The sequence below is a fragment of the Ranitomeya imitator genome, chromosome 1, assembly GCF_032444005.1.
Source record: "Ranitomeya imitator isolate aRanImi1 chromosome 1, aRanImi1.pri, whole genome shotgun sequence".
In the NCBI taxonomy this organism is placed as follows: Eukaryota; Metazoa; Chordata; class Amphibia; order Anura; family Dendrobatidae; genus Ranitomeya; species Ranitomeya imitator.
In genome coordinates, this window is record NC_091282.1 from 969,192,835 (window position 1) to 969,207,008 (window position 14,174).

General features: G+C 39.9%; 1 protein-coding gene across 1 annotated transcript in view; it reads right to left on the reverse strand.

Annotated features, from left to right (window-relative positions):
- Window positions 1–14,174, reverse strand: part of ALPK1 (alpha kinase 1) — a 280,064-nt gene that overhangs the window by 80,167 nt on the left and 185,723 nt on the right. The gene's annotated exons all lie outside the window — the stretch shown is intronic.

Here is a 14,174-nt window from a genome sequence, read left to right on the forward strand (position 1 = left end):
GCACAATATTGTGGTCGCTATTTCCTAAATGCCCAACCACCTGCAGATTTGTTATTCTGTCAGGTCTATTAGATAGTATTAGGTCTAAAAGTGCTGCTCCTCTGGTTGGATTCTGCACCAATTGTGAAAGATAATTTTTCTTGGTTATTAGCAGAAACCTGTTGCCTTTATGGGTTTCACAGGTTTCTGTTTCCCAGTTAATATCCGGGTAGTTAAAGTCCCCCATAACCAGGACCTCATTATGGGTTGCAGCTTCATCTATCTGCTTTAGAAGTAGACTTTCCATGGTTTCTGTTATATTTGGGGGTTTGTAACAGACCCCAATGAGAATTTTGTTACCATTTTTCCCTCCATGAATTTCAACCCATATGGACTCGACATCCTCATTCCCTTCGCTAATATCCTCCCTTAAAGTGGACTTTAGACAAGACTTTACATAGAGACAAACCCCTCCTCCTCTCCGATTTTTACGATCCTTTCTAAACAGACTGTAACCCTGTAAGTTAACTGCCCAGTCATAGTTTTCATCTAACCATGTCTCGGTTATTCCCACTATGTCAAAGTTACCTGTAGATATTTCTGCTTCTAGTTCTTCCATCTTGTTTGTCAGGCTTCTGGCGTTTGCGAGCATGCAGTTTAGAGGATTTTGTTTTGTTCCAATCTCCTCACTGTGGATTGTTTTAGAAATGTTCTTACCTCCCTTCTGAGTATGTTTTCCTGGGTCGTCTTTGTTCGAGTCTAATGTTTTTCTTCCCGTCCCCTCTTCTTCTAGTTTAACGCCCTCCTGATGAGTGTAGCGAGTCTTCTGGCGAATGTGTGTTTCCCAGGTTTGTTGAGGTGTAGTCCGTCTCTGGCGAGGAGTCCATCATACCAGTAATTCACACCGTGGTCCAGGAATCCAAATCCTTGTTGTCTGCACCATCGTCTTAGCCAGTTGTTTGCATCAAGGATCCTGTTCCATCTCCTGGTGCCATGCCCGTCTACTGGAAGGATAGAAGAAAAAACTACCTGTGCATCCAGTTCCTTTACTTTCTTCCCCAACTCTTCAAAGTCCTTGCAGATTGTCGGTAGGTCCTTCCTTGCCGTGTCATTGGTGCCAACATGTATCAGAAGAAATGGGTGGACGTCCTTGGAGCTGAAGAGCTTTGGTATCCTATCGGTCACATCCTTGATCATCGCACCTGGAAGGCAGCATACTTCTCTTGCAGTTATGTCCGGTCTGCAGATGGCTGCTTCGGTGCCTCTCAGTAGTGAGTCTCCCACCACCACCACTCTTCGTTGCTTCTTGGCTGTACTTTTTGCTGTCACTTGTTGCTGTGTGCCCTTTTCTTTTTTGCTTGCTGGTATTGCTTCATTCTTAGGTGTGCCATCTTCATCCTCTACAAAGATTTGATATCGGTTCTTCAGTTGTGTGGTTGGTGATTTCTCCATGGTCTTCTTGCTTCTTTTGGTCACATGCTTCCACTCATCTGCTTTTGGAGGTTCTCTGACACTTTTTGCACCTTCTGTGACCAGTAGAGATGCTTCTGTTCTGTCTAGAAAGTCTTCATTCTCTTTGATGAGTTTCAAAGTTGCTATTCTTTCTTCCAGACCCCGCACCTTTTCTTCTAAAAGGGCCACTAGTCTACACTTCTGACAGGTGAAATTGGATTCTTCTTCTGGTCGATCTGTGAACATGTAGCACATGCTGCAGCTCACCATGTAGGTTGTCACATCTATTGTTACCACTTGCTCGGCCATTCATTTATAACACATCAGTATGGTTCCTATTGTTTGCACATCGCATTATGTATTATCCTTTTGACTGATGTATGCTATTCATGTGCATATTTACACTCGTGGCATTAGTACAATTGACTGTTTTTGCTCTTTAGTGCAGCATCACGTCCGTGTGTGGCACTAGTGTCGTCTTCTCACTTTTTCATTGCATCTTTTTACTTGGTTTTTATTTGCATTTTTTGTATTTTTTCATATGGTTCTTTAATAAAATTGTTTAATTTTTAGCTCTAGTGTCCATTTCTCTTTTGGGTGTCTATTATATGTATTATGGCGGAGCATTTACCTCCGGTGCCCTCTTTGTAGGTTTATTATATTACATGTTTGTAGACATATCATTAATATTTTTAGACAGCTCGGTAGCTCTGTTGTGAATATTGCTACCATACAGCACTCAGCACATGGATGATCAGAACAACACCTACAGAGGAATATTCATTATGTGACACTATTCTAGGCATTTGTCTCCTTCCCCATTCAATAATTTCTGATATCTTTTAATCTCTTATTTGGAATGTATAGTTTTAGCCACAGAGAAAAGTGCTGACACTAAACTTCAGCTCAGAATGTGAATTCAGTGCTGCCACCATCTGGAACGTAACAGAAGTGCATATTGTCAAATATGGAAAGAAAAAAAAGAATGACAAAAAGCTTATGAGAATGACATATCGATCGACGGGAATGCACTTACTGAGCCATCTTACTACTACTGAAGGTATGCAGCTCTGGTGGCCATATACTCTTAATTGGATAACCTAGTGTTTTTAAGTTTCTTGGGAATAATATCAGACTAGTTAGGACTTAGTAGTGCGTTTAATTTTCTCAATTGATTAGGAAATTGGCTACTATAAAAAAAATATGTATTGCCTATTTATACTTGATAACTGAAAAGTCTTTCATAACCAGTTGATGTCACCAGCTGCCGCTTTGCTTCTGGAGTATAGTAAAATATAAAAGTAACATGAAAACATCTTCTTTTTCTGATATATTTACATAATTATAAAACCCAAAGGAATTTACTAAACAGAAAAAAAACAAATAAGGAAAGGAATAAAAATACATTAATGACTCTCGGAGACTGATTCTTCAGCATGTGCCGCTTTCCAATACAGTTGTGTGAGTGTGAGGGAAACAATCCCGAGAGGAGCCAAATCTCATTTCACCCTGTCCCAGATCTGCACGGGATCAAACTCAATTATATCAGCAGCGTTCGGACACAACTGATCAGTCCATTGTGCGTTTCTGCTCTACATTTTCCGTTGACATAACACAAATGGGGGAAAAAAGTTTCTGATTTCACAGGGGGAGGTACCAGCTGGTGATAACAAGGGCAAACATCTCAACTAACAATGTTCCTTACAGAGTTCAACCACAAAAGGACCACAAAGGGAGGATATCTCCATTAAAAAGGTGTCCCCTCTTTTTTTAAGAACGTTTCAAAATAACACTATATAGATATATATATATATATATATATATATAAATATATATATATTTATTTATAAATATATATATATGTGTATATATATATATACCATATATATATATATATATACTAGCTGAAGAGCCCGGCGTTGCCTGGGCATAGTAAATATCTGTGGTTAGATATAGCACCCCACTTCTCTCATTTTCCCATCACGCCTCTCATTTTCCCAATCACATCTTTCATTTTCCCCCTCACATCTCTCATTTTCTCCCTCACACCTCTCATTTTCTCCCTCACTCCTCTCATTCCCCCCTAACACTTGTCATTTCAACCTCACATCTGTCATTTTCTGATCACTCCACTATTTTTCCTCACTCCTCTCATTTTGCACTCACACCTTTTCATTTTCACCTCACACCTCTCATTTTCACCTCATCACCTCAGTATATACATGTTTGTCATCTCCCTTATATATAGTATACATCTGTATGTCATCTCCTGTATATAGTATATACCTGTATGTCATCTCCCCTGTATATAGTATGTACCTGCTGTGTGTCATCTCCCCTATATATAGTATATACCTGAATGTCATCTCCTTCTATATATAGTATATACCTGTATGTCATCTCCTCCTGTATATAGTATATACCTGTGTGTCATCTCCCCTGTATATAGTATATATCTGAGTGTCATCTCCTCCTGCATATAGTATATACCTGCATGTCATCTTCTATATATAGCATATACCTGTATGTCATCTCCTCCTGTATATAGTATATACCTGTGTGTCATCTCCCCTGTATATAGTATATATCTGAGTGTCATCTCCTCCTGCATATAGTATATACCTGCATGTCATCTTCTATATATAGCATATACCTGTATGTCATCTCCTCCTGTATATAGTATATACCTGTATGTCATCTCCTCCTGTATATATATGTACCTATATGTCATCTCCTCCTCTATATAGTATATACCTGTGTGTCATCTCTCCTGTATATAGTATATATCTGTGTGTCATCTCCCCTGTATATAGTATATACCTGTGTGTCATCTCCTCCTGTATTAGACCTCGTTCACACGTTATTTGCTCAGTATTTTTACCTCAGTATTTGTAAGCTAAATTGGCAGCCTGATAAATCCCCAGCCTACAGGAAGCCCTCCCCCTGGTAGTATATATTAGCTCACACATACACATAATAGACAGGTCATGTGACTGACAGCTGCCGTATTTCCTATATGGTGCAATTGTTGTAGTTTGTCTGCTTATTAATCAGATTTTTATTTTTGAAGGATAATACCAGACTTGTGTGTGTTTTAGGGCGAGTTTCGTTTGTCAAGTTGTGTGTGTTGAGTTGCGTGTGGCGACATGCATGTAGCGACTTTTGTGAGATGAGTTTTGTGTAGCAACATGCGTGTAGCAACTTTTTATGTGTCGAGTTGCATGTGACAGGTTAGTGTAGCAAGTTGTGTGCAGCCAGTTTTGCGCATGGCGAGTTTTGCGCGTTGCGAGTATTATGTGTGGTGCCTTTTGAGTATGTGCAAGTTTTGTGTGAGGCAACTTTTGCATGTGTTGCAACTTTTGTGCATGTGGCAATTTTTCCGCGTGTGCAAGTTTTGCGTGTGGCGAGTTTTTCATGAGGAGAATTTTGCACTTGTGGCGAGTTTTGCAAGAGCCTAGTTTTTGCATGTGGCGAGTTCTGCGCGTGGCGAGTTTTGAGTGGCGACTTTTGTGTTTTGACTTTTATGTGGCGAGGTTGGTGTATTTGTGGTGAAATGTGTGCTGGGGGTAATATGTGTTCAAGCACGTGGTAGTGTGTGACGCATTTTGTGCGTGTTCATATCCCCGTGTGTGGTGAGTATCCCACGTCGAGGCCCCACCTTAGCAACTGTACGGTATATACTCTTTGGCGCCATCGCTCTCATTCTTTAAGTCCCCCTTGTTCACATCTGGCAGCTGTCAATTTGCCTCCTACACTTTTCCTTTCATTTTTTCCCATTATGTAGATAGGGGCAAAATTGTTTGGTGAATTGGAAAGCGCGGGGTTAAAATTTCACCTCACAACATAGCCTATGACGCTCTCGGGGTCCAGACGTGTGACTGTGCAAAATTTTGTTGCTGTAGCTGCGACGCTTCCAACACTTTTCCTTTCACTTTTTCCCCATTATGTAGATAGGGGCAAAATTGTTTGGTGAATTGGAACGCGCGGGGTTAAAATTTCACCTCACAACGAAGCCTATGACGCTCTCAGGGTCCCGACGTGTGACTGTGCAAAATTTTGTTTCTGTAGCTGCGACGCCTCCAACACTTTTCCTTTCACTTTTTTCCCCATTATGCAAATAGGGGCAAAATTGTTTGGTGAATTGGAAAGCGCGGGGTTAATATTTCAACTCACAACGTAGCCTATGACGCTCTCAGGGTCCAGACGTGTGACTGTGCAAAATTTTGTTGCTGTAGCTGCGACGCCTCCAACACTTTTCCTTTCACTTTTTTCCCCCATTATGTAGATAGGGGCAAAATTGTTTGGTGAATTGGAACGCGCGGGGTTAAAATTTCACCTCACAACGAAGCCTATGAGGCTCTCAGGGTCCAGACGTGTGACTGTGCAAAATTTTGTTTCTGTAGCTGCGACGCCTCCAACACTTTTCCTTTCACTTTTTTCCCCATTATGTACATAGGGGCAAAATTGTTTGGTGAATTGGAAAGCGCGGGGTTAATATTTCACCTCACAACGTAGCCTATGACGCTCTCAGGGTCCAGACGTGTGACTGTGCAAAATTTTGTTGCTGTAGCTGCGACGCTTCCAACACTTTTCCTTTCACTTTTTTCCCCATTATGTAGATAGGGGCAAAATTGTTTGGTGAATTGGAACGCGCGGGGTTAAAATTTCGCCTCACAACATAGCCTATGACGCTCTCGGGGTCCAGACGTGTGACTGTGCAAAATTTTGTGGCTGTAGCTGCGACGGTGCAGATGCCAATCCCGGACATACACACACACATACACACACATTCAGCTTTATATAGTAGATATATACCATATATATATATATATATACATATATATATCTTTGGAGTCTTGCACATTATTCTTTCATATTATTACCTCATTGCACTTTAGATATTTTTAACTAAAATTAGGGAAATAGAATCCACTCAATACCGATAGAATGCAAAAAGCATCATAAATTGTGCTTAAAATTCAAGTGAATAAATTGGAGAATAAGCATGTAGAAGACTAAAAGGGCTTTAGATTACCTTTTTTAAGGACATTTAGTGACATTGAACGCAATTATATTATAGCTGTATTAATCTATTAATAAAAACTACTTAGAATGATATAAACAAGGTAGTAAAATTAACACCAAAATTATTTTTTATATACAGGATCTTCATATCAGATAGCTTTTCACCACTATTATAAATCTAATTATGTAAAAAATGTGTGGACTCCCTTTTACTGAGGTTCTTGAGGCTTGTTATCCCTGCACTTTAACTTTTTTCCTTGTGGATTTGAACCATCAAAAGCAATTCTTCAAAACTGCAGCATGTCTACTCTTTCAGTGTTTTTACTAGACTTTTCACCCATTCAAATAAATAAGAATAAAACACAAGCAAAAACGCATGTAATGACGAGTATATTTTACCCAATGTTTTTCCTGCTTATACTCTGAGTATTTGCAGCAGATTTTCCTGCATCAAAAACCAATGTGTGCACATAGCCTTACTACTCTAAGATAAATATGTCAGAGAACTCTTGAAACCCAGATTCATGCGATGTGTCACTTACTGGGCTGCGTAGTGTAGTTTTAATAAAATCTCTTTTTTATTAGAATGAGATTATCACTAGAGGACTAGTAAACCTGTTGCCATATAGTCCTCCATATTTATGAATTCTGTATAATCCTGCCAACACAAATTGGCAGTTTTCTGTCTACAATGTATATGAACAGACACCTGCCAATCAGTGATGTGGGTGGGGTTATACAGAGCTCAGTAGTCAGAGCACTGCTAGATTTGCAGCAGTGGAAATTAAGGTCAGACAAATCCTGCAAGTGTGGCTGGACGTGCCAACCCATTAAAAACACAAGCAAATTCAGTTTATGTGTTGAGATTTATTATAGCCACGAACCAAAATGGGCAATCGACCCGCAGTGATCTAATGAGTGGGACCAGCCTTAGAAAACGAAATGCAGATCAATGAAGATAGAGGCAATATATTGTGAGACAAACTTCAGAGATTTTTAGTTGTAGAACTGTCCAACCAGTGCCACAAGAGTTTCAAAGCAAAACAATTATGTGACCCCCTTCATCCTGGGAAGCAGTAGTGGCCCAAGCTGATGGATTGCCACCAAAATTAAAATATGATACATTAGAAGATGACTAAATAGGGTTTGTCGTTAAAACTAAGACAGCAACAAATAATGCAAGACAGAAAAGACTTGCATTAGCAGTGTTGTCCTGTACTTTTATATTGATGACCTACCTTTAGAATAGGTCATCAATATCAGATTGATGGGTGTGCGAATTCAACGATCAGTGGTTCCAGCTGGATGAACTTAGTTACAGAGCAGAGCAGCACAACTCCATCAACTGTGTAATGGAAACAATGGGATTCTGCAAATAAACCCGAGTTCAGTCAAATAGGGACAGATGTGCAGTACCTTACACAGTTGATGCACATCCTAATCACATTCAGCCACCGACTGCATCGGGAACAGCTGTTCAGCAGGGTTGCCAGGTGTCAGATCCCACTGGTCTGATATTGATGACCTATCCTAACTAACAAGGAAGTAGTTGCCATCAGTGGCAACGACTTGGCTGTTCTACACGTCGCTGGCTCACAGAAGTCACTGATCGCTCCTGCCGGCAATTCACCTGATCCACATCAACAGAGCAGCTCTTTTTCTTCCGGATTGCTCTGTCAATGGGGTGTCACTGCTGATATCATGCTGATTGACAGCTGGCTCCCCTCAGTCATCAGAAAAGCGTGGAAGAGAAGCCACTGTCCTTTCGTCGTGATATCAGCAGAAGATGCAGAATTGCTGGCAAGAGCGGTTTGTGACCACTTTGTTCTGGCAGAAATCAGTATTAGGCACAACAGGCAGCTAGATAGTTCTTATGCATGCAGTAAAAAAATATAGATCCTGGATAACCCCTTAAACCCCTCTACGACCTTTGACGTATCCACACGTGCAGGTTGGCTGGTATTTATTGACCTTGGACGTACAGATGCGTCAGGGCGATTTTGTGCGCACAGAGGCTGACAGAATCAACTGACATCCAGCATTCAGTGCAGGAGCGGTGCCCACAATGCTCCTGGCACTATAAGCACCTAAGTACTGTGATTGCTGGCGATCGCAGTATTTAGCAGGCATGCAGAGGGAGCCCCCTCTGCACTCTGATTGGCACCCCCACAACTTCATCGTGGGGGCCTGATTGTTGACAGGGGGACCTGATGTCATCATGACAGGTCACCAGGTACTAGCAAGTTACTAGTTAGTTAAATCGTGCACAGTGCATGATCTAACCAATTTGTGTCTGCACGGCAATGCAATTGCAATGCATTAGAACTGTGAGCAAATTGCAAAAAGTGAAAGTCTCATAGAGGGACTTAGTAACAAAGTAAAAATAAAGTAAAAAAAAATTGAAAAAAAAATCTGGAAAAGAAAATCACAAAATAATAATAAAAAATACAAAAATATTTTGTATCCAAAATAAATATTTTAATTAAAAAAATACATAAATAAACCAAAAAGTATGTTTGCTATCGCAGAGTCCAGAACTACTTGACCCATAAAACTGTCCCACCAGTTAAGCTCTTCAGTGAACACCGTAAAAGAAAAATTATGCTTTTTCATCATACCGCTGAACAAAAAGTGGAATAAAATGCGATCAAAAAACGAATGTAAATAAAAATGGTATAGCTGAAAATATCATCTTGTCCTGTATAAAAACAAGTTGCCATATATTTCAATCAGTGGAAAAAAAAAAAAAGATCCGAAGAACAAAGCTGTCTTATCAATTTTAGAACACACGGAACGGCAGAAAAAGAAAACAAAAAAACAAATCCTGAATTGCTGGTGTTTGTTCATTCTGCCTCCCAAAAACTGGAATAGAGCGCAATAAAAAAATGTAATCTGTCCAAAAAACTCGTCCTGCAAAAAACAAACCATTACATTACTGTGTCGGCAGAAATATGGAAAAATTGAAGCTCTCAAAATATGGTGATGCAAAAACTTGTTTTTGCAAAAAAGGTTTTTTTTTAGTGTGTGACAGCAGCCAAACGTAAAAAATTACTATAAATCTGGTATTGCGGCAATCGCAGCTACCTGAAGAATAAAGCCATCTAATCACTTATACTGCACGAGGAACGGCATAAAAAATAAAGAAAACCAATTCTTCATCTACTGTTGATTTGTTAATTCTGCCTCTCAAAGATTGCAGTAAGGCTCGACGTATATTTGTCCTGCGCTCTACGCTGAGTGCTTACACTGGGGTTTCCGTATAAGTCTCTGAAATACGTAATTCAGAAGAAAGATTCCCAATAATGAGACAGATGGAGGCACTGTGGATGCTGTCTGGCCTGTGATCCGGAGGCGTCCGTCTTTTAGGCGTGCAAAAAAAGTGCGTCGGCCTCAGTTTTGTGCACCTCTGAATAGAAAGACAACCTTGAACAGAGGCCAGTCGGAGTCCAGAGTAACTCTGCCTCATTATAGTGAATAGATCCCTCGGCGGTTTCATCTGAATCATGTCACTCGGAAATTTAGATGAAATCCCCAAAGTAAGCGCTCAGCGTAGAGTGCGGGACAAATGTGATCTCAAATGTTATGTCAAATGTTCCTAACAAAAGTTTCAAATCAATCCACAAAAAAAACAAGTCCCCACTCAGGTTCATCATTTGTCAATGGAAATATAGGGGTTTCCACCTTACTGGTAGTACAAAGGCTCCGGAAAAGCAAAATGGCTCCTCGCTCCCCAAAAGAAATCCAGCAAATTCTGTGCTCCCAAAACCAAATGCCCCTCTCTTTATTTAGCGTCCACATGTTTGGCATTTCTGTAGCAATGAGAGTCCGCCTAATTTACCCGTGAGTGTCTCCAAAAGCATGAGCTGGTCACAATGTACTGGTCACTACAACGTTCTGGTCACTACAAAGTACTGATCACTACAATGCACTGGTCACTACAACCCTCTGGTCATTACAACGGCAGTTTTCAATTTTCACTCAGCAACATCCACTGCTGCTTGTTTCTGGAAAACTCCCACAGTCTCAAAATCGTCACTACACCTGTAGATACTGTAAATTCCCAATGGGGTATAATTTCCAAAATGGGGTCACTTGAAGGGGGATTTTGCTTTTCTAGCACCTGGGGGCTCTGTATATAGAGTGCGCAAACTATTCTAGGAAAATCTGTGCTTCAGGAGGCAAATAGCGCTCCATCCCTCTTGATTCTCACCGTATGATTAAGAAGCCACATATGGGGTATTTCTACATTCATCAGAAATGGAGACAAATGTGGGACAAATTTTGGTGCCATTTTTGTCCATTTGCTCTTGTGAAAATGTAAAACCTTGGGCTAAAACTAAATTTTTGCATTAAAAATTTAAGTATGGTTTCTTCACTGCCCAATGGTGTAAAATTCTGTGACACACCAGTAGTGTTAATATGATCACTGTACCCCTAGATTAATTCATTGAGAAGTGTAATTTGTAAAATGGGGTCACTTATGGGGCGTTCTGCTGTGACAAGGAACCCTCAAACCAGTCCAGAAAAATCTGAACTCCAATATGGCGCTTCTTCACTTCTGACTTTTGCAATGTATCTAAAAAGTAGTTTTCAACTACATATGGGGTATTGGTGTATTCAGAAGAAATTGCACAACAATTTTGGGGGTCCATTTCGCCCTGTTACTCTCGTGAAAATAAAAAAATTGGGAATAAAATAATATTTTTCTGGGAAAAATATGATTTTTTTAATTTCACAGTTCAGCATTATAAACTTTTGTGAAGTACCTGAGGGTTCAAGGTGCTCAAAACACATCAAGATACATTCCTAGTTTCCAAAATGGGATCACTTGTGGGGGGTTTCCACTGTTTAGGCATATCAGCGGATCTCAAAATGCAACATGGCATCTGCTAAGTATCCCAGCAAATTTTGCATTAAAAAAGTCAAATGGCGCTCTTTTAACTTCCGAGCCCTGCCGTGCACCTAAAAAGTAGATTTCCCCCACATATGGGTATCGGTGTACTCAGGATAAATTGCACAATAAATTGCACGGTGCAATTTCTCCTATTACCCTTGTAAAAATGCAAAATTTTGGGCTAAAAACATTTTTGTGGGAAAAATTTGATTTTTTTTTTTTATTTTCACGGCTCAACCTTATAAACTTCTCTGAAGCACCTGGGGGTTCAAGGTGCTCACCACACATCTACATATGTTTCCTGATGGGTCTAGCTTCCAAAACGGTGTAAATTGTTGGGTGCTTCCACTGTTTAGGCATATCAGGGTCACTCAAAAACGGCATGACATCAGCTAATTATTTCAGCAAATTTTGCATTCAAAAAGTGAGATGGCGTCCCTTTCCTTTTCAAGCCCTGCTGTGCACCCAAACAGAAGTTTTCCCCCACATATGGGGAATCGACATACTCAGGAGAACTTGCACAACAAATTGTAGGGTGCAAATTTTGTTGTTAGACTTGTGAAAATACAAAAATATATTTTTAATAAATGTATTCCTATTCATGTGACTGCAGAGACCCAGGCCCGTATAATCACTGTAGTTTTACAGTTATTACTAAATATAATGATTGTACATAATTTGGATAGCTAAAGTATTCCATAGCATTGGGCACCTTTATATTGTAATTTTGATAAATGTTTTAATCCCTATGCATTATCTGGACTATAATGATAAATCTGTGCACCTTTTAAAGCTTTCCTAGTGTACATACACTTATTATATAGCTATGTATAATAAAACTTGCCATGACTAAGAATAATTATATAAACTAAAAATTCACACTTTATTATCTATGGGTCAAAGTTGCAACATTTCCTTGGTGTAATGAATGGCAGTGAAGACGCTTGTCTTTTTTTTGTCCCTTCATGCTTTAATAACTGAGCTATAAATTGCTTCAGAAGATGAAATGATACTTCAAAGTGTATGAGAAGGAGAAGGCAGCACATTGTTGATAATGTATGAAACGTTTACTCTTCCCATGGTCTTGTGTCCGAGGGGGAAGGGTGCAGAACACAGGCAGAGAGCTGGTGAATAGTCCGAAACTAGCATGAGGTAAGGATTTCAGGTCCTTATAGTCTGTGACCCTGTGATGTGCTTTGTTTAACAGGGGCAGCTGCAGTTATCAACAGATGTTTCGGCAATAAATAATTGGTATCATCTCAGAAAAGGCCCATCTACCTGTGGAGAGGGCATAATGCGGAAAACACTGCTTTGCTATTCTAGCCACATTAATCTCTCATCTATCCAGGTTTCTTGGGGCGCTTCCTGCAGGTGCTCATTCTCACAGAATCAGGACTGTACTCTTTTAAGTTAAGAAGCTTTGCAGGGGTCAAAGAAAAGGTCAAAATCAGCCATAAATTTCTGTCTGAGGTCACAAAAAAAGCTGAAATCAAATGACAATACAGAATTAGTCTAATGTTGCAACATAATCAGCCAAATGTAAGGGGCTGGCTTCCTTCTTAAAGCACGCCGCCGTGCACACCCATACACAAAAGATAAAAGTGATCACATTGTGCTCGGCCATTGGATTGAAGAGTAAAGTCAGACACTAAAGATAACAATGATCCACGTAGATATAAATATATGAATGAATTTCAAGGATTTAATTAACTAAATTATCTCTAGTATCATCCATAAGTCTTATTATTATGCCACATAAAGTATTAATTCTTCTAGTTATGGAATTTACATGTGAGTAGCCTGCAGATACAGAGAATGCTCAGAGCTTCATAAGATGTTCCTTATTCTTAAAAATGTAAAAGATAAACTGTCATACTGAGAATAAAGCGTACATGTCACTTCCAGATAATCAAATACTGAGAGAAGAACCCCACATTTCCAGAAGTTGCAACAGAACCCCACTTGCACCAGTAGGGTTCCTTTCCCCAGTAGTCATAGGGGCTAAATTTGTCTTGTAGTCTCAAAAAGGCCTTCCCTGTTCACACATTAGTTCCAACAATGCCCTCTAACCCCTCTTCTCATGCCAGGTTTACCCTGGTATACTGGAACACTTCCACCTTTTTCTGGTGTAGTTACTCATAACATATGTCAACGTTACGAATGTGCACCATTATAGTGGTTGTACTCGGCAGCTGTCATTATATGCTAGCTGCCTTGTGTCTTCTATTACTGATTGTTATTGGACACTGTGTATCTGTGCTTTTGGTATTGCTTCAGTTTCTTGTACTCAGTACATTTGCAGGTGAGACAGCCCCCTTGTCCCGTGCACCTTATCTACTCAGCTTTCCATTGGCAGATGTTAAGGGCAGGTGTTAGACACAGGCTCAGGTCCTGCTCTGCCCCCGTCTATTTTCAGGCCTGCTGGCACATAGCGAGGTGAGTTACTAGTTAGGGACCATCCTAATTGGGTACACCTTTTTGTGGTGGGATGGCTTTTACACTTTTTTATAAAAAAAAAAGTCAACTAAGCGCCCTATGCTTTTTTTTATTACATATATACAGTATTTACTGCAGTCTTTCTATGCATTATTTGTATTCTATGTTATATTTTCCTGGCACAAGCAGACTGTATTTGCCCAATATGACACTCTGCCTACAGCGCTTTATTGGAAATCGGTACACATCACAAAATAGACCCATACGTTCTGCTCTAAAACTACACGTGTAATTCAGAACAATATGTACAGCAAGTTTATAGAAAAACGTGTGACTAACGCTCAGACAACTATACCAAATTTATCCTGTTATATACACCATTTTGATA